Source organism: Halichoerus grypus, chromosome 8 (assembly GCF_964656455.1).
Source record: "Halichoerus grypus chromosome 8, mHalGry1.hap1.1, whole genome shotgun sequence".
In the NCBI taxonomy this organism is placed as follows: domain Eukaryota; kingdom Metazoa; phylum Chordata; class Mammalia; order Carnivora; family Phocidae; genus Halichoerus; species Halichoerus grypus.
The window spans coordinates 15,923,331-15,949,836 of record NC_135719.1 but is presented as its reverse complement, the minus strand read 5'-3'; the positions used below and the strand labels follow the sequence as shown (position 1 = coordinate 15,949,836).

At 39.4% G+C, this 26,506-nt stretch overlaps 2 long non-coding RNA genes across 4 annotated transcripts in view; both read left to right on the top strand.

Moving 5' to 3' along the window:
• The first annotated feature begins 10,823 nt into the window (after window positions 1–10,823).
• The window catches only part of LOC144382850 (uncharacterized), a 213,114-nt gene continuing 197,431 nt past the window's right edge, over window positions 10,824–26,506 (top strand). Inside the window, exon 1 of one of the 3 annotated variants that reach the window (XR_013450282.1) lies at window positions 10,824–10,995. This is a non-coding gene — a long non-coding RNA (uncharacterized LOC144382850). The remainder of the gene's footprint in view (window positions 10,996–26,506) is intronic. The other 2 variants (XR_013450283.1, XR_013450284.1) reach the window with 2 other exon arrangements.
• On the top strand, window positions 11,012–25,234 carry LOC144382851 (uncharacterized). The gene is made up of 3 exons (XR_013450287.1): window positions 11,012–11,344; window positions 12,433–12,519; window positions 24,999–25,234. It is a non-coding gene; the product is annotated as an uncharacterized LOC144382851 (long non-coding RNA).

Here is a 26,506-nt window from a genome sequence, read left to right as displayed (position 1 = left end):
GATTCAATTCATGCAAAATATGTTCTAGGATAAAGTTAGAATTTAATTACAACTCAAAACCAGAAAGATTCCTTGAAAACTTATGAAGTACAGAAACTAAGTAACATATATTTAGGCAATCCATTTATCAAAGAAGCAATCAAAAAGGAGAATTAGGAAATATGTTGAATGGAAAAAGAAAATAAAAACACAGCATGTTAAAATTGGTTGAATACTGTAAGATAACACTAGGGTGATACTTGTACCACGAAACAATTCTATTAAACAGAACACATGTCTTACGTTAATGGCCTATGTTTCTACCTTAAGAATCTAGAAAATAAAAGGAAAGGCACATTTGATCCAAAGAAGAAGAAAGCAAATAGAAATGGAAATCAATGAAAAGGAAACAAAAAAAAAATTATTACTAGAGATAATAAATGAAACTAAAATTATTTGAGAAGACTGATAATATGTAATATTGACAAACTAGCCAGGCTTGATGTGAAGGAAAGAAAAGAAGACCCAAATTGCTAATGGGACAGATTACATTAAAGCTGATTCTATAGCTATTAGTGAACCTCAAGGGAATTTTGTGGACTTTTTTCTTTTTCTTTTTTTTAGATTTGATTTATTTGAAAGAGAGAGAAAGAGAGAGAGTGGGGGAGGGGCAGAGGGCGAGAGAAAATCGCAAGCAAACTCCGCACTGAGCACGGAGCCTGACATGGGGCTCAATCTTGTGACCCTGATATCATGACCCGAGCCAAAATCAACATCCATCTCTTAACAGACTGACCAATTCAGGCGCCCCCAAGGTAATTTTCTAAATAACTTCATGTCAATAGATTTAACAATGTAAACTTTGAATTAGGCAAAAAAAAAAAATTGTTTTAGATCCAACTTCAAAGCATAGTTATAATCAAATATTTTTTTAAAATATACTTCAACACTTTTTAAATGTCTGCTCTTCAAACAACACTGTTGGGTGGATAAAAATATAATCCACAGACTAGGAGAATATTTGCAAAGTTTAGCTCCGATAAAGGATTGGAATCTAGGATAGGTAAAGAATACTCAAAACGCAACAAGAAACAGCACAATTTTAAAAATGAGCAGAAAGTCTGATCAAATATTTTACCATAGCAGATATATTGATGGCAAATTAGTACATACAAACATGCTAGATTTTGACAAGTCATTTAAAAATGCAAGTTAAAACCACAAGGAGATATCACTACATACCTTTTAGAATGGCTAAAATTAAAAACCATACAAAGTACTGGCAAGTGGGTGGAGAAATTGGAACCCTCATATACTGCTATTGGAAATGTAAAATGGTACATCCACTTTGGAAAATCATTGGAAGTGACTTTAAAAATTAAACATCCATGTACCATATGATCCATTCTACTCCTAGCTATTTACTCAAGAGAAAAGAAAGCCTATGTTCTTTCAAATACTTGTATACAAATATTCACAGCAGCCTTATTTATAATTGCTATAAATTGGAAAGAATCCAATTGTTCATCACCAAGTGAATATATAAACACATTATGGTATATCCACACAATGGAAACAACTCAGCAATATAACTGAATGAGCTGTTGGTATACACTACAACAAGTGTATGAATTGAGAACTAATTATCCTGAGTGAAATAAGCCAGATAAACATAGAATATCTTCTGTAGACTTCATTTATATAAACTCTAGAAAATGAGAGTTAATCTACAGTCATAGAAAGCAAGGAAGGGATTGCCAAGGGGCACATGGAAACTTTGGAAGATGGATATGTTCACTGTCTTGATTGTGGTGATGGTTTCGTGGATGTATAAATAATTCAAAACTTTAATAACGGTATACGTTAACACGTACATTTTATTATAGGTCAACAATTAAATAAGAACATTGTACAAATATGTCAAAACTTATTAAATTGCATACTTTAATATGTAAATGTTATTAAAGGTCACCTATACCTCGATATTTAACCGCAGATGAGAGATTGTTCCATATCCACCCAACAAAGCTTAAAAACAACCCTCAAGAGAATCAGACTATTTCCAAGCAAACTTAATCCGCATTCCAGAAAAAAAAAAAAAAAAGCCTCCAGATACTTAAAGGAATAATCATTTAAAAAATTCAGCACTAAGCAACATAAAATTCACACTGCATGGCATTTAATCGAGATTGACAAGGCAGGCAGGGAAACAGGAAAAAAGACCCATGGCAAGTAGAAAAAATTCATAAATAGAAAAAAACCCGGAAGCAAAACAAATGATAAGAATTAGTAGACAAAGAAGATAAACAGTATTATCAATATACTCTCTACATTTAAAAAAGTGGAAGAGAGAATGAGCAGATAGGAAAAATAAAAGATATACAAAGAACCAAAATCAAAATTTTCAAAATGAAAAATAAAATGTCTGTTGAAAAACACATTGGATAGGATTAAGAGCAGGTAAGATATTGCAGGGAAAAATTAATTAACCTAACCATATAGAATGAAACACACAGAAAATGGAAGCCTAAAGATGGAGAAAAAATGAGCAGAGCATTTGTGAGCTCTGGGACAACATTAAGTGGCCTCACATATATATGTGTGTGTATTATTATATACGTGTATTATATATGACTATATTAAGTGTATATACATACAGTTTTCAAAATGAAAAAAAATGGGGTCATAAAATATTTGAAGAAAGGATGTTTGAAATTTTTTTTTATCATAACCAAATTCAATGAAAACCATAAACTCACAGGTTCAAGAATCCTAAACAGATTATTTATCACACACTTATTGTGTGTGGTAATTAGGCATGGTAAGAGGTCTCTAAGTTTATAATCCTGGCCTCCTGGTGTTCATGTTCTTGTGTCATACCCTCTCCCTGCATATGTGAATTTATTGGTTTGCATCTAATAAAATAGAATATGGCAGAAGTGATCAGATGTCATTGCCAAGATGAAGTTACAAAAAGATGGTGGCTCCATCTTGGTCTCTTCTTTCTCTCTTTGATCACCAGTGGCCATGACATGGGGACCCATAGACCACCTATGGAATAGCCCATATGGTGAGGAATGATGGTCTGCCAACAACTGTTTGAGTGAGTTTTGAAGCAGATTCTCCAGCCCCATTTGAGCCTTGAGATGACTGCAACGTCATGAGAGATGTTAAGCCAGAAACATCCATCCTAGCCACACCAGGATTCCTGCCCCATAGAATCTCTGAGATCCTAAATGCTTGTTGCTTTGAGCCATTCAGTTTTTAAGTAATTTGTCACCTATCAATAGGTAATTAACATGTTGAGTATGCATGAATCTAAAATCAAAAATCTTACATTCTAGAGTTTATCCTTGAATCGAGAAGGTTTTCCAGAAACATTTGCAAAACAAATGAATGTATGAAAGATAAGACAGGTACCCCAAATAACTGTTACCATAAAGATGAAAGCAATTGTTCTTCATTAAAGCTTTATAAGATTGGCAAGGATATTGCTCTGAGAGTTCTTGGGAGGAGGCATTGCTTCTGGTTGAGAAAAGAGGGGATTCTTTCAGGAGGAGACAGTATTTTGGACCTTGAAGGGATAGAATTTGACTACATTTTGCTGACAATGAATCTAGGCACTTGGAGTGAAAGAATTAGTCAGAAGACTGATGGGAAACCAAAGGGCACGTATAGGAAACCGTGAGCAGAATGTAGCATGAGAAAACAAGAGAAAATATTGATGGAATAAATACTACTCTTCTAGGCAGATCACCATGACTTCTGTTTTGGACTCATGTTATAGAGATACTGCATATTAACACAAAACATTAGTTCTTACAAATAACTCTTTTTTCATTATACTTTCCTTAGTCACATTGAGCATGTGGTATCTACCTGCGTTAAATTTAAAGGCATGAGCTAATTAGCTTTCTTATTCTCAGAGAATAATAGTCAGATAAAGCGCAATGGTAGACTACTAATCTCTTCATTAGGCAGAGTATTTCTGTATTTCAAAAAGCTGCAATGACAGGTACACCTCGAGAGAGGTGTGATCACAAAGAAGAAAAATCCATTTTCTTTTCTGACTTACGTTACACCTACACGTAGTATGAACTTTGATTTTATTGGGCCCCTTTGACTTATTGTCTATATTATTTATCTTCACACTTTGATTTTCTTTCCCTGATGGTTTCTAGTAGTTTTTCCTTGCCAATTTAAATTCTAGCTTGCTTCTCCATACTGTTCATTGATCACTCGCTTTCTCATTATTAATTTCCGCCCTTTAGAGTCCAATAACACTTTTCATGGTGCTGCTAATTCCGTCCTTTTTTCCACTGCCATGTTTCATCATTAAGTGACCGTGGGAGTTTCCAGCTCGTTGGGGACACAAGCCTCCTTGAACACACCTTGCTCAAATGTGCACTTCAGAGCTGTACAAAACATGAGCAGGAAACAGCACAATGACCCTACATGCATTTTAAAGATTTTATTTATTTATTTTACTTGAGAGAGAGAGCGTGCACACAAGTGGGGGGGAGGGGCAGAGGGAGAGGAAGAGAGAGAATCTCAAGCAGACCGCGTTGAGCAGGGACCCCGACTTGGGCTCGATCTCCAAATCCTGAGATCATGACCTGAGCCAAAACCAAGAGTCAGATGCTTAACCCACCCAGCCACCCAGGCCCCACATTTTAAATGCTGGTCCTCTGAGCCTACTCCTTCTGACTCAATTTACAATTCTCTTTCATTTAACAAAATTGACATTTATGCCATATACTAAAATACAGTTTGTTCAGGTGAAATAACATGATGTTAGGCTTTGCTTGGTTCTTAAGAGAAGTGATTAGTTTTTATTGCTGGGGAAGAAAGAGCCTGTAAGAAATGAGACATTATGGACACAAAACTTAACCAAGGCCCAGAATGTTTTAATCTACTGTGTGGGCATATAGCTTGGATGCCTGCCTTAGTTTTATGGAATTCCTGAACATATTTTACCCCTGAATGTGTGTGGTAAAGCATACTCAGTTCGATATCTAAGGCTGGGATTTTCAAATGAGAGTTACTAAAGCGAAATTCCATTTTGCAAATTCATCAAGTAGGGTCCAGTTTCACCAAAATCCATCAAGAATAAGGAGATAGGTCACAAACTCATTTGGAGGGTGGGTGCAAAGGTCATTATAAAAGTTCAAAACTACAACCAAATTTGTCTGACATTGAGAGAATCAGCTGTGAAACTCTCTTTCCTTTATGATCTAAAATATATTTTGCATTTCACTGAATTGGTTTTTATCCTTCCCATTCTTCATTTTAAAATAAGCCTAATAGGAAGTTCAAACTACCAAGCCAACTTATTTTTTTAAATAGGCCCTTAACAGAATGTATAAAATTTTAAACATAGAAAAAAAAAGAGCACATTTATACTGGAAATTAAGAAATTCATTTAGTATTAAGGTCAAATTTATTATTATTTTTAAAAAAGATTTTATTTATTTATTTCCACAGAGATAAGAGCACAAGCAGGGGGAGTGGCAGGCAGAGGGAGAAGCAGACTCCCCACTGAGCAAGGAGCCCAATGTGGAACTTGATCTCAGGACCCCAGGGTCATGACCTGAGCCAAAGGCAGATGCTCAACCGACTGAGCCACCCAGGCATCCCAGATTTCTTACTATTTTATTCTCTATTTTGGGCCCAGAGTCTCTCAGGAAGATACAACAATAGTCAGTATAAATATGAACCTAAAAAAATAGGAAAGCAGGTCATTGTTTACCAAGTCAGCTTGAAAATATTATTATGCGCTTAATAAAACCCCATGTATTTCCTGACTACTTTTCAATCCATTAATTAGTGATTCTGTATTTTCTTTGTAGGTCCTCATTACAGCCAGTAATTGGAGGCTCGATGAGTGAAAACTTATTCAAATTATATGTCCCAGCACTCACAAATATAGGCTGGAGACGTCAAGTCCAAAATTTGTTAATGTCCTCGACTAAGTGTTATTTGTTTCCATGTATCTATATTTTAATTTTCTGATTACTCGAGTAAACAATCACGGAAATATTGCTAGACGGGTCTGGCTTCATTTTCTGAATTGATCTCCTGCTGGTTGAGTGTGTGTTCCTTGCAGTGGTGTGCGCTAAGACTCAATCCTGAGGATCTCCTCTCTCAGCAATTGGGGTTGCCCGGAGTCATTGTGTTTGCTAATTCCCTTGTATATTTTCTACCTGGAATCCTGCACCTGACTCTGTCCTTTACTTGCTGGACCCTGCGGGTGCTCCTACTACTTCTGACATGCTATTGTGCTCATTTGTTTCCATGTTTTCCCCCTTCAACAAACTGTGAGCCCCTGCGGGGCAGGAGCCTCATCTCTTATTTATGTATAGCCATAGTGTTTACTTTAGGGCTTGACACATTGTTGGCCAGGGGGTAGGAATAGCCACCTGACTTCTAGCCACCTGCCTTATCCGGCCAGCACAGAGTTAATAAATGAATTCCTTTAGGTGAGCAGTTTGTGGGAGTCTCTATTTTTTTGTATGTGGCCAGTCACACATTTATTTCACCAGCCTGGCCCCTATAGGCATCCTAGTCTGTGGCCCTCATTGTAGCTACTCAAAATATGTTGTAGTTATGTGGGTGAATGTGTCAATGAATGCCCGTCTAATTGCACAGAAAACTATTATTCCAATATTCCAGTCCTGAAAATTCTTTCAGTGTCATCTCAGACTTACAACAGTAAAGGTAGAAAAATATAACTTTGTTATACAATGTCCAAAAAAGCACTGCAGAGGTAGACCTCTCTGAGCATTCTAGTAGTCAAATTAGGAAAACCAGTTCACTTGTGCTCTCTACAGAATTCAGGGGATGCCAACAAACCAATCGTGTGGAAAAGCCTAGGTTTGCATACCCGTCATGACCGACAACTTCTACCTTGGATCATCTTAAAACAAGCGCGAGGATTTTAAGAACAATAACCCTGGCCAACATTCCAAGTGCAATTTCAACAACACATTTCTCAAGACTGATTCCAAGATGCTCCAAACTAGGGCCAATGGCAGCACGCAAGAGAACAATCCAACAAAGGGATTCCGTGTGGGCCACGGCAGTGCTGTACCGTATGGAATGCTCTCTTGGTCTGGTTTAATCTGGGGGGAAAGCTTAAGCAACAAGCTCATTGGATGGAATTCACATCACCATACATCAAAATACCGATGCGGACGAAGTATTCTTGAGAAAGGTTAAGCTTCACCTAAAAAAGTAAATTTGGGTCTGCTTTAATTAACTGATAAATGGGGGACTGAGGCTCTAAGATTTCCCCTACCATTTCTCCAACAATTTTAACTTTTTAAAAGCAACTATTACCAGATGTTCATTTTGTGCATAAAAATTCTCACCCTTGAAAACTATAATATTTATGAAAATGTAACTTTGAGCAACTTACTACCTGGGAACATATGCAGCCAATTAGCTTGTGTTAATACATGTGTGGGTATTTGAAATAATTTGTTACATAGGCTTATTATTAATAAGACAGTTAAATGTTGGTTTTGGTTTCCAAAGAAAGATTTTATAATAAGTCTTCCTTCTGAGCTATTAGAAAGTAGACTCCTTTTCTGTTGGGGCCACTCCCTTGTTCAAGAAACTGAAATCCCACCAACCACTGTCTTTTTTTTTTGTTTTTTTTTCTTTTCTTACCAACTGCAGGAAAACATGGATTTAGTTAAGTGGCAGGGATAGGAGTGAGTCACTAAGTGTGGTCTCTCCACACAAGCCACTATAAAAAGGGGATATGTTTTCTGTAAACTATCATGACAATTATATGATAGGAAGAAACCGAACCGAGCAAATATAATAACAAAGATGATTTGCACGAACAGTAAAAGGAATGCCATTTTCTCAAGGCCATGCAGCAAAGTGCATATGCTTCCTTATGGCAAACACTAAACATCGGCCACTTGGATGGTGGATTAAATTTTACCTTAACCATGATGTGGATTTCACCTCCTGGAAGATCTAGATCTATATATTTATATCTCAATTGTTTTCCCACTTCAGTTTTTTTTTTTTTTTTTTTTGGCCCAGAAATTAAAAGCAGCACCAATGAAGGAAAATGTGAGGGATGCTCATGGTCAAGTTTTTATGTCACCGTTAGCAGATCTCACAAACTTTTCCTTGGGCATTCAAGGGGTTCGTACCCCCAAGATGAGCTTTGAGTCCTCCAAAAGAGCTGGACTGGACTGACCACGTGACCAGCTCTGGAGGGAGGGCACAAGGAATCCTGTTGTGATTCCCTAGGAGCAGAGAAGAGTTGGAGCTTTTGATCCTTTGCATTTACAGACTGGGAAAACTCCTTTAACTCCATGGGCCGAGACCCCAGGTGACTGTAGCCACTGAACTTGTCCTATTTAAATTACTCTTGCTCGTTCAGACAGACACAGCGACATTGCTAACATACCTCCACCGCAGTGCTTCTGAAATACGCCATTCAACATGGAAAAGAACAGGTGAAATTATTACATCGCCCTGCAACCCAGCATATGCTGTCCAGCATCTAAGAGCAATTGTATCTGGTAGGACTCTAATCTAAACGTGGGCAGTGAGAAATCCCCACCTCAAAGATCATATTCACAACGGAGTTGTTTCTTCAGAGGCTACACATTTTGATGTTCATGTGGATTAAGAAGGCAAGACCGAGAAGAGCGGAGATTTTATTTTTTTTAGAAAAGTAACAATTATGACATCAAGGACAGTGCCTATAAAACTTGGTTCAAAACTTGTTTACGTCAAGAAATTCAGTGTTACAACAGTGTATTGAAAATTTATCAGCCACATATGTGAGTCCCGCAGCTGGCACATAGTGAAGTCGAGTTGGTTAAAGTGATGAGATTATTTCCTGGATGGAACATACTAGAAAGCAGCAGGCAATATATTTGGACAAGTAGAAAAAAAAAGAGAGAAGAAAAAACAACAAAAAAACCTTCAAGGAAGCTTGACAGAAGAGTATATTGTAGTGAGAGATGAGGAGGTATGACCTTCGATTTCTGTCTCTTTAGATGTTTCACTTTCTGCAGGATTTAATGATTGAAAAATGTTAGTCATTTTCAACCTGTGGTTGAGCTGCAGGAACCACAGAACAGGAACCCCACTGTGGCAGGAGTTGGAAGCAAAAAGCTTTTTTGTGTGGGTTCACTTACTATTTTAATTCTGTTGTATTATTAGTGGGCTTCCAAGGTATGGTTGCTACTTCTCCTATTTACTGCTCTTTCCCTCCTTCCTGTATCCTTTATGTCCCCCCTGCCCCCATTACCTTCCCTCCCTAAGGCAGGGGATCTTGCCAGCAGGGAGGCCACTGTGGGAAAAGCCAGATTTGCCATAGGCTCAGGTGACTCTGCTACTAACTTGGTTCATACCCTCAGGCCAATGATTTCATGGTTCTGGGGCTAATTTTCTTCATCTTAAACCAGGGATATTATGAACTGTTTCACAGGTTTGTGAAAATTAAATGGGATCCCATGTTGTCGGCCGAGTCCAGAGATCAGTGAGCGGTGAGCCGTTCTGTTCATTCACAGGGAGCTGCTACTCTAAGTATTCTTTGCATGAAGACGGCAGCTCTGCTTTGGCCATGTGTTCTAAATGTTTTTCCTCCTGGCCCCCAATATTTCTTACCATACTATTCTTCTCATTAGCCAACGTTTAATAAGTGCGGATCATGGGCCAGGACACTGCGCTTAAGTACTTCATGAAAAGCACTTAATTATTTCTCAGAATCTATACAATAGCTATTATTTGCATCCCAATTTATTAAAGACAAAGTGGAAATTCAGAGGCATTAAGTGAACTCTCAGGTTCATACCATCAGTTGCCAAGGCAGGACTCGGTGAGGTCTTTCTGACTCCGGAGCCTAGGCTCTTAACCACCAGTTACACCAGTTAAATTCTCCAGCTCACAGGCCACCCACTCCCACAACCTATAGAATGCCAGCCTGTCCCACACCCAGTTTAGCTCCTATAACTCTCTTGTATCTAATTTCTGCTGTTCCGTGGGGGTGGCCGGGTGTGTATTTCTGACCTCCCGGGAGGCAGGGATCATATCCCGCATATCCCTCCTAAACCACCCAGCGCCTTGCAGGGCAGACTCGGTACACGGGAGACATGGGCTCTTCAATCCAAGGGAAAAGAAACTGACCAGGCAGAGATCAAGAGTAAATAAAGTGCAAGAAGAGTACAGCAGGAAGAGGAGAGGAAGGAGGGAGAAAAAGAATTCAAGGGAAAGGAAGCAAGGTCAAATATTTGCTGAGTGCCTTAGTGCCCATCATCGGACCTAAGCATCTCTAAGGGTCTCTGAGTAGGAGTACTCAACGCGCTGGGCACGGAAATCGGCCTAATCTTTCCAGACCAGGAACCAAGGCTCAGCAAACAAAGAGCTCAGCGCGTCTGGGTGGCGGACTTGCACCCACAATCGCGCATGCATGGCAGGGATTTAATGGGGTGCCTGGTTCTGGTACTTCCTTGCCAGGGTCAGGGTGGTAAAAACGCAGGCTGCTCTCTCCCCACTGATCCCTTAGGGAGCCAGGGCACAAAGCGGGCACCCCTCTGAGTATCCGCGAAGACCTGTTACTCAGCAATTTTAAGTTGGCAAGGCACACCTCTCCTCCTTCCTCACTTTGAACTCAGCTCCCCTAGTCCCTGCCAGACTGCGGGGGCACATCTTCCTTTTCTTTCGAGCCAAGCCAGAGGATTGCGTTATGAGGGATCTCTTCCTCTTCGCTCCGCGGGGCCAAGGACCAGCCGCCCGCGGAACCAGCGGCCGCCGCGGCGGCGCTTCGGTGGGAGGTGGCTCCAAGGTGACGCGCGGCCGCCTCCGCCCCCTGTAGGCGGGGCTGGCGAGCGGGGGCCGAGGAAGTCGGACGGCCCCGGAGGTGCCCCGCCCCCGCCGCGTCCCGGCTGCTCCTGCGCGTGCGAGCTGCCGCGGCGGCGGGTCCCGGCAGGTGAGGGGCGCGCGCCGGCCGGTCGGCAGCCCCCGCGACGCAGCGTCGGACAGGTGAGGGGGTCGCCGGGCTCAGCTGGCAGCGCGCGCGGAAGGGGCGCGGGGGTCGCCGCCTGCTCTCTTCCGGGGCCGGGCGTGTGCCTGCCACCGAGGTGAGGCGTTGGGGAGCCTGAGGGTTCGGGATAGGAATTCAGTGGAGCTCCTTCCCGGGAGCTGCGGGTTCCGGAATCCAAAAGGGGTGCCAAGGTCGGGAGGCCGAAATCCGAGGCGGGTAGTCCTGGAGAGCGCACGAAGGGCGGGCGGCTTGCCCCAGGAATTCTTGGCTTTTTAAAGGGCACACCTTTGGTCCCCTCGGGGCGCAGTGGAGTTAGTCACCGCCACCGGCCGGACTCTTTCTGCAGAGGTGAGCCCCTCATTTGTGTGGGATTTGATGCGCTCCGTTCGTGGAGACCTGGAGGTTCAAAAACAGAAACAAAGGACATTATTGACAAAAGGGTTATTCCATCAAGAATATATAATGATTATAAACATGTATGTATCTTTCTACAGAGCCTCAAAATATATAAAGGAATATTGAGTCTTCCAATTCATGAATATAAAATATCTCTCCATTTGATTAGATACTGATTTCTTTCATCAGAGCTTTGTAGTTTTCCACATGTATATCCTGTTTAGATTCATATAAGTATTCCATTTTTTGATGCTACTTTCAATAATATTTTTTTTAATTTTAAATTCCAATTGTTCATTACTGGCATACAGGAAAGCAGTTGACTTTAGTATATTACCCTTGTTACATGTGCCATACTTGCTTACTATTGCCAAGAGTTATTTTGTAGATTCCTTGGGATTTTCTACATGAACTATTAGGTCATCTATGAATAAAGATTGTATTTCTTCCTTTTCAATCTACACACCTTTTTTTTTTTTTTTTTTTTTTTTTTGTCTTATTGCACTACTTGAGACCACTACTACAATGTATAATAGGAATGGTGAGAAAAGACCATCCTTGCATTGATTCCAAACTCAGGGGGAAAGCATCCATTTTTTCACCATTTAATATAATGTTAGCTGCAGGGTTTTCATAGACAATCTTCATCAGGTTGATAAAGTTTCCCTCTACTTCTAGTTTGCTTAGAGTTATTATCAAAAATGGTTGTTGGATTTTGTCAAATACTCTTTCTACATCCGTTGACATGATCATATGATTTCTCTCCGTTAGGCTGTTGATATGATGGATTACATTGATTGGTTTTTTATTGTGAAATCAGCCTTTCATAACTGCAATAAACCCTACTTGTTTGTGGTGTATAAATATTTTTACCCATTGTTGGATTTGATTTGCTAATGATTAGTTTAGAATTTTGCATCCGTGCTCATGAGAGTTATCAGTCTGTATTTTGCCTTTCTTGTAATATCTATCTGGTTTTATTATTAAAGTTCTTCCTTTTTTTCTTCCTCCCTCTCTCCCTTCTTTGCATCCTTCCCTAGGGGCTCCTTCCCAGAGACATCTGCATCTGGCTGCTAGCTCAAAAGTACTGCATTGTTATACTGAAGCTCTGTCAGTGTGATAGCAAGGTATGGGTGAGGGAAAGCATTTTATAATCTTATGGGTTATTTTCAGCCTGTTAGTGGACCTGTTTATCTGGGCTATGGATGTTCACAAGTGTTTCTTCAGAGGTATAATTCCCCCTTCCCCTTCCACATGGCTTTGGCGAAACAGAAAGGCAAGTGGGAGTTGAAATGGGAAAAATTATTTTCTCCATCTGAGATAAGGCAAGATGGATATAGTTTTTCTGCCCCTTGGAAGGCAGTGCTATGTTATAGAGCCCTCTTGGAGAATATGTCACAATAAAGAATCTTCCCCTTCCCCTTCCAAAGTCACAAAAGGGACTTTGTGACTGTGAGAATCTGATGGAGTTCCTAGAGGTAAACTTGAGGGTTTCTCCAAGACTGAAGCAGCCAGGAGTTTTCCCTCTCACACCAGTCCACACTCAGCTTCCAGCAATTCATCAAAATTACCATGATGTGTTCCTACCAGTTTATGACTCCAGGAGGTCGGCTCCAGGTATGTATACCTCAGCTGTGACCCCCTGCATTGGCTTTTCTCCCCAGTTTTGGAATGGCAGCTTGTCCTTTGATCTCTGTTCTCTGAGGAGCCCAAGAAAAGTCATTGATTTTGGGTTTGTTCAGTTTTTTCTGTTGTAAAGATGAGAGTGATATCTTCTAATCTCTTTACATGTCAGAACTGAAACCAGAATTTATGTTTTTATTTTCATTCAGTTCAAAAGACTTTCTAAAATCCTTTAATTTTTCTTTGTTCTGTGGTTATAAAGAAGTGTGCCATTTCATTTCCACATATTTGGGGTTCTTTCAGTTTTTTTTCCTGTAAGCTAATTAAATTCTATTGTGATCAAAAAACATACTTTGCACATCTTGAACCATTTCAAATATATTGAGACTTATTTTATGGCACAGAGTATGGTATATCTTGGTAGATGCTGCATATGCAGTTGCAAACAATGTAAATTCGGCTGTTTTTTGGTTGCAATATTTTATAAATTAGGTCAATTAGATCAGAATGGTTGATAATATTATTCAAGTCTTCTGTAGCCTTACTGATTTTCTGCCTACTTGTCCAGTCAATTAGAGAGAGACTAATTATGGAATTGTCTTTTTCTCCTTGCAGTTCTATCAGTTTTTGCTTTATGTATTTTAAAGCTTCATTAGTAAGTGCATAAGTATTTTGGGTTGTTATACCTTCTTGATGAATTGGCTTCCTTATTATTACAAAAAAACTTTTATTTCTGGTAATATTTTTGCTTTGAAGTTTAGTTTGTCTTATATTAATATAACCACTTCAGCATTATCTTTAAAAAAAAAAGATTTTATTTATTTGAGAGACAGCGAGAGAGGGAGCACAAGCAGGGGGGAGGGGCAGAGGGAGAGGGAGAAGCAGACTCCCTGCTGAGCAGGGAACCTGACACAGGGCTCAATCCCAGGACATTGGGATCATGACCTGAACTGAAGGCAGACACCTAACTGACTGAGCCACCCAGGTGCCCCAACAGCATTATCTTGATTAAGCTTAGCATGAAATGTCTTTTTCCAACATTTTAACCTATTTGTGTCTTTATACTACTATACATACTTTAAAGTAAGTTTCTGATAAGAAGCATATTTGGGTCTTGCTTTATTTATCCAATCTGACAATTTCTGATCTGTAATTGAGGTATTTACACATTTCACCTGCAATATAATTATTAATATGGTGGGCAGAAATCTACCACCTTGCTATTTGTTTTTTAATTGTCTTGGCTATGATTCATTTCCTTTTTCCTCTTTTCCTGCTTTCTTTTGGATTAAATGAATATTTTTTATGATCCATTTTCTCTCCTTTTTTGGCTTTATTAGCTATAACCCTTTGTTTTGTTATTTTAGTGGTTGCTTTATGATTTAGAGTATATCTATAGTATTTTTAATAAGTTTATTTTTAAAAATAATCTCTACCCCCAACATGGGGCTCACACTTATGACCCAGAGATCAAGAGTTGCATGCTCTACAGATGAGCCACCCAAGGACCCCTATCATACACATTTTTATTTAATCACAGTCTCATGTCAAGTGACGTTATATGCATTCATGTGTAGTATAAGAAACTAACAACAATATACTTCCATTTCCCCACTCTTAGCCTTTTTGGTTTGTTTATATGCATTGTAAATCTACAGATGTTATCAACTTCCCTACTACATTGTTTAAGCAGTCTACTACCTTATAGAAAATGAAATATTTTTTAAAATCCTATGTATTTACACTTATATCTTAGTCGATTTAGGCTGATAGAACCAACTACCATAGACTGGGTGACTTACAAACAATAGAAATGTATTTCTCAGTCTGGAGGCTGGAAGTCTGAGATGAGGGTGCCAGCATGGTTGGGTTTTGGTAAGAACATTCTTCTGGGTTGCAGATAGCTGAATTCTCCTTTATCTTCACATGGCAGAAAAAGAGCAAGCTATTTCCTGGCCTATTCTTATAGGGCACTAATCCCATTGATAAGGGTTTCATCCTCATGACTTAATCACCACCCAAAGGTCCCACCTCCAAATATCATCACATTGGGATTTGATATCAATAAATGAATTTTAGGGGGTACATATTCAATCCATATCATTCAGACAACATTTCTGATTTTTTATTTTTATAGATTGATATTTCTTTGATATTATTTCCCCTCTGCCTGAAGAATGTCCTTTAACATTCCCTATAGGGCAGGAATTCTTGTGAGGAAATTTTTCAGATTTTGTATTTCTGGAAAAATCCTTTTTTACATTTGATGCCTCCATTATATTTCTATTGGATAGTGCTGTGTTCGATATATGTCCCATATCTTTTTTTTCCCCTTGTTTTTCACCTTTTTTTTTTCTTTTGGTCTCTCAATCTTGATATTTTTTACTGATCTGTTTTTCTGTCTATTAATCGTCTGTTCTGCTTTGTCTAATCTTCTATTAAACCAATAAGTTAAATTTTACTGTCAGATATAACATTTTTGTCAGTTTTAGAAATTTACTTTAGATTCCTATTCTCTGATGAAATTTTCCATCTTTTCTTCATTTTAAAGAGCACTTTAATCATAAGTTATTTAAAATCAATTATCTGGGCATGCCTGGGTGGCTCAGTCAGTTAAGTGTCTGACCCTTGATCGGCTCAGGTCATGATCTCAAGGTTCTGAGATCCAGCCCTACGTTGGGCTCTGTGTTCAGCACGGAGTCTGCTTAAGATTTCCATCCTCTCCCTCTGCACCTCCCCCTCTGCTCACATACTCTCGACATCTCTAAAAAAAAAAAAAAATCAATGATCTGGAACTCCTTGGTTGTGTTTCTATGTTCTTTATAAAAAATATGATTTTGTATGTCTTTTGGTCATTTAGTCCTGTTTTAATTGTCCTCGTAATTTTTAATGGATACGTGACACTGTAGATGACACAATACAGAGGCTCTTGATGATGTCATTTTCCTCCACAGCAAGAGAGAGATTTTCTTCCAGGGACCATATAGGGACAGTGGATCACCATAATCTAGTTGCTGTTTAATTTTAGAGTTTTGGGGTTGGTGTATTTCAGTTTTGAGATTATTCCTAAGCCATGGTTAATCTTCTAGAGTGTGGTTTTTCTTCCAAGTCTTTGCTTTTATTCCTAGTTCATGGTCCTTTGGGAATCTCAACTGAAAGTCTAGGCTATATTCTAAAGCTCCTCCAACTTGTTAGGAATTGAAATCCAACCATAGTCTCCCTAGCAACAAGCAGCTGCTAAAATTTCTGCTGTACTATTTGGCTTCCCAGATGTTGTAGTTAGCTGGACTTTTGGACTCTTGCCCTGACACATTTAGCATAGGAATTAACCAAGGATTTCGATGGGAATTAGAGATTTGGGGGACTTCTCTGTATTTCCCTATTCTCTGGGATTTTGTCCCTCAAATCCCAACCAATGTGGCAGTGTGGCATTCTGCCAACTGTATCTTTGCTCCAATAAGTGAACCACTTTCTGCTTGGCCTCTATTTCCTGTACAGAAAATAGGAAAATGTCTTCATGGGAAAAGCCAGGATAAATGTGGAGTCTTCTGTGTGCTTCTCTCTTCTAAAGGATCACAGTCATCCAAGTCTCATCTCTGTTAGGTATTCTTCAGTGAGTTCCAAGAGTCATCTCATACGTAGTTGTCAGTGGGAGGTTTAGTTTTATTCAGTCTAATCCACCTGTCCCAGAACCAGAAATCTGCAATGCTCATTATGTTTTACCTGGTAATTTGAAGTGTCTTATATTGGAAACTGTTTCTCTGAAATTCTAGTTTGCCATATTGCCTCCAAAAGACTTACATCTGTAATAAACCATGGTACCTTAAGAGATCCATTTATAAAAATTAATGTGCAATCCATCTTTTCCTCTTAAATTTCTAAACTGTATTTAATCTCCACTGCCAGGTACTTGATCTATTTAGTTGAATTCGAGTCACACATGTTTTCATTTAATAGCCTATAATTTTTAGGAAATCCGAACAAGGACAAAAGAGTGTCATGTGGCACAGTGAAACCTGAGATTAGAGTCAAACTGGACTGATAATGTGGCCATTTGCACTTTTTTAGCTAAAATTTCCTCATTTGTGGGGTGCTTGTTTGGCTTAGTTGGTAGAACGTGTGACTCTTGATCTCAGGGTCCTGAGTTCAAGTCCCACATTGAGGATAGAGCTTACTGAAAAAAATAAAATAAGGGGCACCTGGGTGGCCTCAGTCCATTAATCATCCGACTCTTGGTTTCAGCCCAGGCACGATCTCATGGTCCTGAGATCGAGCCCCATATTGGGCTCTGTGCTCAGCATGGAGTGTGCTTGTCTTTCTCCCTCTGCTCCTCCCCCCACTCATGCTCTCTCTCTCTTTCTCTGTCCCTCTCTCTTAAATAAATAAACAAATAAAGAAAGAAATAAAATCTTTTAAAAATAATAACAAATAAAATTTCCTCATTTGTAAAACTTTTCTTTACCTTTCCTTAATTATAGTTTCCTCATTTGTAAAATGAAAATAACAATCTCTTTATGTGTTCTTGTCATGGACAGGCACTAAGATGTTTACAATAGCGTTGTCCATGGGGGCACAAATGTTTAAAACAGAGTAAAGGCAAATTTTTCATTTAAAAATTGTAAAACCCTTTCAGTAGGGTTCTGGCTGAATAAATTATGGTGTATCCACACCATGAACTAGTGTGCAGTCATTAAAAACAGTAGCGAGGCCACTTGACTTCAGAGACTTATTCTGAGATATTAAATGAGAAAAGAAAGATGCAGACACGTGAATATAATTTTTAACTATGTAATTGTGTGTACACATATCTACACATATCTATATATTCCATTGAAAAAAACCACTGAAATGCATATATTATGTTAACATGGGCTTCTGGATAAGGGAAGGTGGGAAGGGGAATAGGGTTGATACAGAAGAAAGAGAAAAAGACAAGAAAAGGAAAAATGGGCAAATAAAATTTATTTCAAGAAATGCATGTATGCCATGATCACTTTTATATATTTTTTTAAAATTTTATTTCTGTTTGTTTATAGGAATAAGTTAATTTTTAAGTGCTGACTTTTCAACTTTAAAGTGTAAATTTAGTATCATGAATGTAAGTTCTTTAATAAAACACTTAAGTTATGAAAGGCAGTTAGAGTTGAAGGGGTAGATCCTTAGCTTGAAGATCTTCCAAGTGCAAATGATCACATTTACTAACAAAACAATCTTGATTCCTGTGCCAAGATCTCCTGCTAGGCCTAGTAGACATCCTAGCTTGACAGAATCTGGCTTTTATTTCTGGTATTTTTAATACTCATTTTAATGCCAAGGTCCTCCATATGCATTTTCATAATACAAAGGCTGATAATTCATGCCATGTATCTCTTTATGAAATAAATTGAATGAATAATTGAAATTTATTCCTTGGTTCCAAGTAAAAGGTTAGCAAAAAAAAATAAACTTTCCAAGAGTGAATGTTCAGTGTGTGCACGTAAGTATAAATTTAGTTGAATCACTAAATTGCACTTCCATGGAATTGTACTAACATGCCCTTACTTGCCTAGCTCTTCCTAGTTCTTTTCCCACCCTCACAATGTTTTGCAAGTTTCAAATCGTCATTCAGATGAATAATAGTCACAAAAGAACATATCTGCCACTGAACTTTTGGAATTTCTAGACTGCCTAGTCAGTCGGAGGTTTTGTGTAAAAGACCAGGTGTGAGCGGGGAATGATGTTCATGCCCTAGAGGTCAGGCTATCAGCCCTACCCTGCCAGCCTTGAGGGAAGATACCACACAACTTACACACCTAACCCATACTACATTTATTTGTGCTATTTATAAATGTCAGTAGGGACCTAAGTCCATGCTGGAATTTGCTAAATGGCATTTGACCTCTTGATCCAAAGTGAATGGCTAAAGATTTGGTATTATGTGCCAAAAGGCTAAAGATGTATGACGGAATAATATGTGAGCTATTAAGGGAACTGATTAATCACAATTGTTAATAATTACCAAACACTTATTATGCATGAGTTGCTCTTGGTGAAAAGCCTTGTGTATAAGAATGGACTTAATCCTCAAAGCCCTCCTAGGAAGTAGGAAGCATTATCCTTCTTATTTTACAGGTGGGGAAACCGAGGCACTGGGAAATTAGGTAAATTCCCACTGATAGAATGCAGAACTAAGATGGAACAGAGTTATTTGAGATCCACATGACATCCTCTCAACCACTATCTTATATCTGTTTAAACCAGGAGTGCCCAGAATGTGTGCTCTTCTCTTCTGTGCAGAAATTAGGCCCCTGTTTTCTTGTGCAGTGACCAGCACATGGAGAGTCTCGGCTTCTGTGGTAACAGGTCAAGAATTCAAGGATGAGACACAGATTTGAAGGTCCACGTTATGGTAGAACTGGGTTGTCATTACCTGGCTTTCATTCCTTCTTTATGTAAAGAGAGTTTGGGGTCGGGGGTGGGCACGTGGTGAAGGGGGACAAAGGATAGGATGGAAGAGGGATGTAGGGAGAGTAAGCTGTACACCGAAATTTGCTCTCAGCGCCTGGCAGCTCAGGGGCAAGAGAGAAATAAAGAAGATCCTCTGGGAACTTACATGTGTTAACAGTGAGACAGACAGACACACTGCGTCCCAGATGGAGTAGGAAAACAGAAGTCTCTGAGACACTCGGAGGACCCCTGGGAATGTGGACAGCAACTGAAGTGGCAGGTGGGGCATAACATACAGGCAGGAACATGGATCCTAGAAGGCCCACCCTCAACACCTGATAGATCTCATTCAGATCTCTTGGCTCAGAATGTATTCCAAGAATATCTTCCCATGAAACTTCCAGAGTGGCAGCAAGGAGCCAGCCTGCTTGTGGGACATGCTGGCAACAAGAACAAAGTGTTTCTCTTTTCCCTGCCCTGCCACTGTGACTCCAATCAAGAGTCAGCCAGAGAACAGAGGAAAAGCTTCCGATGAAATTTTGAGCCCGACTGTGATTGATTTGATAATCCTGAATTAACCCCAAATTGCTACCTGTAATAGAGAATATTTGGAAGGTGACCAAAGAAGCTGTCTGACTCACCACAGCGACTCCAAGTAACCCTATTCACAGTATCCCTCCTACAGCGTTAATATCTCCAGCCTCTCCCCCACTTTCCTACAGTAAGGCTCCTTAAGTAGAGCTCCTATGTTCTTTTAACTCTTTGAAACAAATTCGTGAGCTCAGATAATTTCAGCTATATTTACTACCGAATTAGGAAAGAATTCAGTAAGGTCCCTTTCCAGCGCTACATTCTTGGAGTCTGAGAGATTTTTTCAAAGCGCATGCATGCATGTTTGTATGTGTATGTGGGAGTTGGGGGGGGTAATCATAAAATCTATTGCTTTGACAACTTTCCTCTGACTATATGAATTATATGAAATATTTTTCAGCCTCAAAGCTAGGAAAAAAATATTATCTAGAAACCGATAAACTTTCTCCTAATAGTCAATAGTTTACGTGAAATATTTGACATTAAATAATCAGAGGTCCTCAATCAACAAAAATGGGGGGGAATGTTCTAGAACTGCTGGACACTATCTCTCTTAGAGAATGTCTGTAACATATAATTACATTCTCCAAGGTGCTGATAGTGTTTTGATTTGGATAGTTGATGGTTTAGGAAGGAGTCCACCAAACAATGCCACAGACTATAAACCACAGCTCCTAAAAACATCAGTTGTACTAAGGAGAACTAATAAACTGTTTTGCTCAATGATCCATCCCGTTTTATGCCAACTCGTTGATCTTTGTAATCAAATACCATTCAGGTTAGTCTGGCCTCAGCTGGAAGCTTAGGAGTAAATTAATATGTCATGGACTGAGTTCTTAACAGTGATGGACTTACTAATACAGACTTCGGCTAATATCTATTTTCCAAACAGTATAGAGAGTGATGATGAAATATATAGCAGCTTCCCCCAAAGGGAGGTGTTCTGATAATTCTGGAAACAATGTTAAGAACAACATGGAAGGGGATGAAGATGAAACTATTGGGGATTGGTGGGAAAAATATATACCCCCTATCAATTTAAAGGTTGATGCTTATAGGATGCAGAAGGGTCTGTTATAGATACTGTGTAGGGAGATTTTTAAAAATAGAGTAGACCAGAAACATGTATGCAAGTGAAAAGCACTATATCTAGGAAACTGCGGGGAGTGGGGAGAAGGTCCTTATGGACATAGTCCATTTCAAACCTTTTCCACTATGGACATTGGGTTCAAGAAGGTCAAGCATGTAATAGTTCGTCTCTTTCTGTTTCCCTTAAAACAAAAAGTCAAGCAGGATCTCAAATCATCTACAATGTCATCTATGTGGTTTATTGGTGTTATTGGAACAACATAAACTGGAACATTGCACGTAGGAGGGATATATTATCAACAACATATCCATAACACCTAGGACTGCCTAAAACCATGAATGCATATTTCCCATTGTCTTAATTTCCTCTTGTCTTGAAACTTCCTTGTTAGAAGTTCACTGAGACTGAGTGCATGCTTTTTCTGAGGCAAGCGGTTATTAAAATGTGCAAAGTAAAAAGATAAGCACTAATCACTCCAACTAAGAACAAGATGGGGAGCATCCTGAGAACAATTAGAAATGAGTTTGAAAAAGGAAAATATATCATGGTAGATGCCATTTTCCCCCAGATAACACCTATTTATTTAATTATTTATTTTTAAATATTTTATTTATTTATTTGTCAAAGAGAGAGAGAGCACCAGCAGGGAGAGTGGCAGGCAGAGGAAGAAGTAGGGAGAGAGAGAAGCAGGCTCTCCACTGAACAAAGAGCCTGATAGGGGACTAGATCCCAGGGTCCTGGGATCACCACCGAGCTGGTGGCTTAACTGATTGAGCCACCCAGGTTCTCCAAATTACACCTCTTGATTCAATCCAGTGCTTGGTAGAATGACGGACAATTTTGAACAACTGCACTGAAGCCTCTTTAAAAAAAAACCCTGTGTCATGTAGCTTGTCTTTAATGTGGAACAGGGCAAAATCGCTTCCTAGTCTAATTCCCCAATTACAATTGAGTGTAAACCCCCAAATCTGACAAAGATCACCATTTTGCAGTATCATAGGTTTTGTTAACAGATGAGAAAAATGTCTTTCTCTGAAAAGGGAGGAGTGGTATATTCTCATTTCGTAACATATATTTCCTCATAGAATTTAAGGACTATACTCAGCTTATATATTAAATTCAGTTGGTAAAAATTCATTGATAGTCCATTACTATTGGTGAACTGCAGTGTAGGGGCTTGAGGAAATCCTCCCAAACCCCTGCTTGCTGGATACTTCTCTCCCCTCCCTCTTTTCAACTTCATCAAAAGTGATTCATTATAAGCAGACATATTTCTCTTCCAGCTAATCCCAAATGGTTGGAATAAAGAGCTTGACACCAATTTTAAGCTTTTCTTTTTTTCCTCCCCTAGTCATTTATTGTGGAAGAAAAATAGCCCTAAAAAAATGGATTTTTTACTGCGTCCTCGATAAATCCTACATGCATTTCTCTTATTCTCTGTCCACTGCAAACATGCCTCTATCAAGATTAATACTAAATTCAGCCCAAGGCTGAGCACTAGATTTGAGCAATGACAAATTCCTCACATTTCCCCACAGATCTTTTACTTTTTCTGCTAAGTTGTGAATTTCAGGCTTGCCCTCAAAATAGACACAGTGGAAAAGCATTCCTATCACTGACTGTAAGTCATTATTTTTGAACCCTGACACATTGATACATCTCAGCTTTTTGATGTGTTATTTGATCTTTCATCCAGCTAATTTTTGAACTTTCTACAAATTTAGATCATTCATAGTTGAAGTCCAATCTTGTGTCTTGAGAGGAGAATAGAGAAGGATATAAGTTTTTTAGGTCAGTTGTCCCCAGATTTTGCATTTTTATCAGTAAAATATATTTTTTAAAAATTAGAAGATGAAAATGAGACGCAAACTCAAATGTGTCAAGTACAGACGTGCACTCACATAAAAAGAAAAAATCTCTACCAGCTACTGTTTCTTCAATTTCAGGATAAAAATCTCAGGACGAAAAACAGTTTTTTAAAATGAATAGTTTGCTTTATGTGAATTTTCTTACTTTGTTGGAGATTTATCATGTATATACGACTGTCTGCAGCTTTGCTTTTGGGACAATGGCATCAGGCAAAAAAAAAAAAGAAAGAAACTTCTGTCCACACAGTTCTAAAACGGGGATCAGCTGACCCGGCCTGTGATCCCAGCAATTTTTTTGATAAATAAATAACAATTCTATGGGATTGTCATTTGAGTCAGGAGAATCATTTTCCTTTCAGAAGCTCATGAGTTCATTTGTATTGAAAGATCATCATAGAGATCAAATGAGACTGTGAGGCATGTAACTGATTAAAGGGACAGACTTACTAATAAGTATATACCGCTTGACTACGAGCCAGAAATTGGAGATGAAAACGGTTTTCAACTAAATTCTGATCATTGCCATCCAGGGTGCATAGAATTATTCTGGACATTTTAATTTATACATATTTTACTAAGTTAATCATGAACCCAAAACACTGAATCACAGAGAAGCCCATTATAAGAAACATTCTGCCTCATTCCAGGTACAAAAATCCCATTCATCTTTTGGGATTCACACTTTGCTTTTGAAAAGATAATTTTCCTCATTCTTGGAATCCTCACTGTGACCTTGATTTTTTTTAAGATTTTATTTATTTGAAAGGGAGAGCATGAGCAGGGGTGAGGAGCAGAGGTAGAGGGAGAGGGAGAAGCAGACTCCTCACTTAGTAGGGAGCCCCGATGCGGGGCTTGATGCCAGGACCCTGAGATCAAGACCTGAGCTGAAAGCAGATGCTTAACTGACTTAGCCACCCAGGCACCCCTATGACCTTGATTTAGAAGGATATTTTTAGGTGCCGAAGATTTCTTGGAGACTCTCTGTACTATTCTGTACTTGGATTATTTGAATGAGGCCAAAGGCTGCCCTAAGAAAGTAACCATAACGTGTTGATCACAGTTTATTCAAATTAAATGAATTCTGTAAACAGGTGCTAAACATGAGTCAGTGTGGGGGACACCTTCCCTTGTTTTTCATTCTATCTGTTCTGTTTGGAGAGAACAGCTTCCCTTGTTCTATGCCCTTTTATTTGAGAAATTGTCTCAAATTCTTCTCCACTCAGGGATTTGAGTTTTCTTTTTGGGTTGCATTACCTGTGTCTCCGTCATGCCTCAGCATAAAGCCATGTGTGGTCCACTGAGTGGTCAGGCTAGCCCTGGGACACTCTCCCTGATTGTGCTAGTCTAGAAAGACTACAACCCCTCAGGTGCATAACTGGGCATCTACGAAGTCAGAATTTAATCTCTGAGTTTTTTAGAACTAATTTTAATTAATTAGTTAGAATGCATGGGCCTCGTTGGACCTTCTAAACAATGACCAGATATTGTCCATGTTAATTTATGGTGGGGATGGAGAGGGATACCTCGAGTGACTCCAGATACTGGAAGGTTATGCAAGGTCATTAAGTGGTGGAAATGCCATGTAATACCATTGGAGGATGGCGGGGTCAGGGCGTATGTATGCCCGTTCCATTTCTAAATGGAATGTTTTAAATATTCCAACTGCTAATTTTTGATCCTGGTTAATTGTGATCTACCCCCCATACACACAGAGAGTCCCTAAATCCCCCCTTTTCCCATTGCACTTAACATTTTGTAATACACTCTATGGTGTCTCTATTTTAGCTGTTTCTTTCTTGAGTCTCCCCTCACCCCTTAGCCATATAATTAAACTACATGAGGGAAGGGATTTTTGGTTGTTTTATTCACTTCTGAATCCCCATCGCCTATGTAAGTGCCAGACATGCAGCATGCATTCAAATATTTACGAATGGAGAGCTTAATTCTCTCACCCATCACTATACAGATAATCAGCTTTTAATGTGAGATTTTGTGTTTGTGTTTTCAGCTTGCAGGGCACTTAGGATCTCATTGGAAAATGTTCAGGTGAGGATCAAGACAGATATGGCCCATATCTGGAAGAGGATTTCCATGTAGCAATGCTGTGATGCACACAATCATTGTGTTCTTCCCAACTGAGATCTGTTCTCTTCACTGCATGTTAGGCAGACCATATGAACACCAATTAGAGTTTGCAATAGAAAGGAACACTTTTGTCATTCCTGAGCTCAGGCAACTTCAGTATTCCATGTAAGTATTCTATATTGCTGTATAACATATTTGAAATTAAGATATTTGGCATTCTAGATGTAACCCACGATGACCATAGTGGCCAATTCCCCAAAATGCTTGAGACTCACAAGGGTGTCCTATTGACAAAAGACGGAAAACAGATGGAAAAACAGACTTGCAGAAACGGTAAAGTATTTCTCACCAATAGACTCGGTAAGCAGCCTTTGCTGGCTCAGGCACCAGCATCTAGAATATAATGATAAGTCGGCTCCACACACAGCAGGTCCCACAAACTATGGGTCTTTGGATTCACCTGTACACATATATGTTAATTTGGCCAAAAAAATGTTGGCCTCATTACACTGACGTCAACATGTCAAAAATCTACTGAATTCAAGTCAAAATCTGGGTTACTGGCAGCTCTTGGACAATTAGGAGGCCTGGCAATATTGGGCAGGCATTCCCACAATTCCATTAGTGATAAATCTTGTGCCATTCATCCTGGCCGCGCCACTACTGAATCTTTTTTTTATTTTTTCCATTTTGTTCTCGCAACGATATCGCCTGCTGCCTGGTCTATATTTTTAGAGTGTGATGTTGACTCTATTCTTAATTTCTGCTGAAGTTCCAATTACATGCTTATTAAATTACTTCGGTAGAGCGTGCAACTCTTGATCTCAGGGTTGTGAGTTCGAGCCCCACGCTGGGTGTAGAGATCACTTCAAAATAAAATCTTTAAAAAAAAAAATGAACACATACTTAAGGGGCGCCTGGGTGGCTCAGATGGTTAAGCATCTGCCTTCGGCTCAGGTCATGATCCCAGGGTCCTGGGATCGAGCCCCCCGCCTGGGTCGCCCTGCTCAGTGGGGAGCCTGCTTCTCCTTCTCCCTCTGCCCCGCCCCCCTGTTTGTGCGCGTGCTCTCTCTCTCTCAAATAAATAAATCTTTTTTTAAAAAAAAAAACAGTAAATCAGGATGTGGTAAGGACAGAATGGTTGAACAAACTATTAATTTACAGCAGCAGGATCCAGGAACCAATTCTATGGACCGGACGGTAGGGTCCCAAAGCTATGTACCTCCTTCACTGAGAAGTGGCCACCATACCTTTGTGGGAAGGAGGGTATCTCAGCTTGGAATCTGTCGCTCTCCTTCTTTCACTGTTTTGGTCTGACGATTCCTAACTTGGGACATATTCCACGTCCCGTGCCGCCGTCTTTGGAGTGCTCCTGCACTTAATCGGGACCGTTGACACTAAACTGTGGCAGAAAGAGAGGGGTCTCTACAA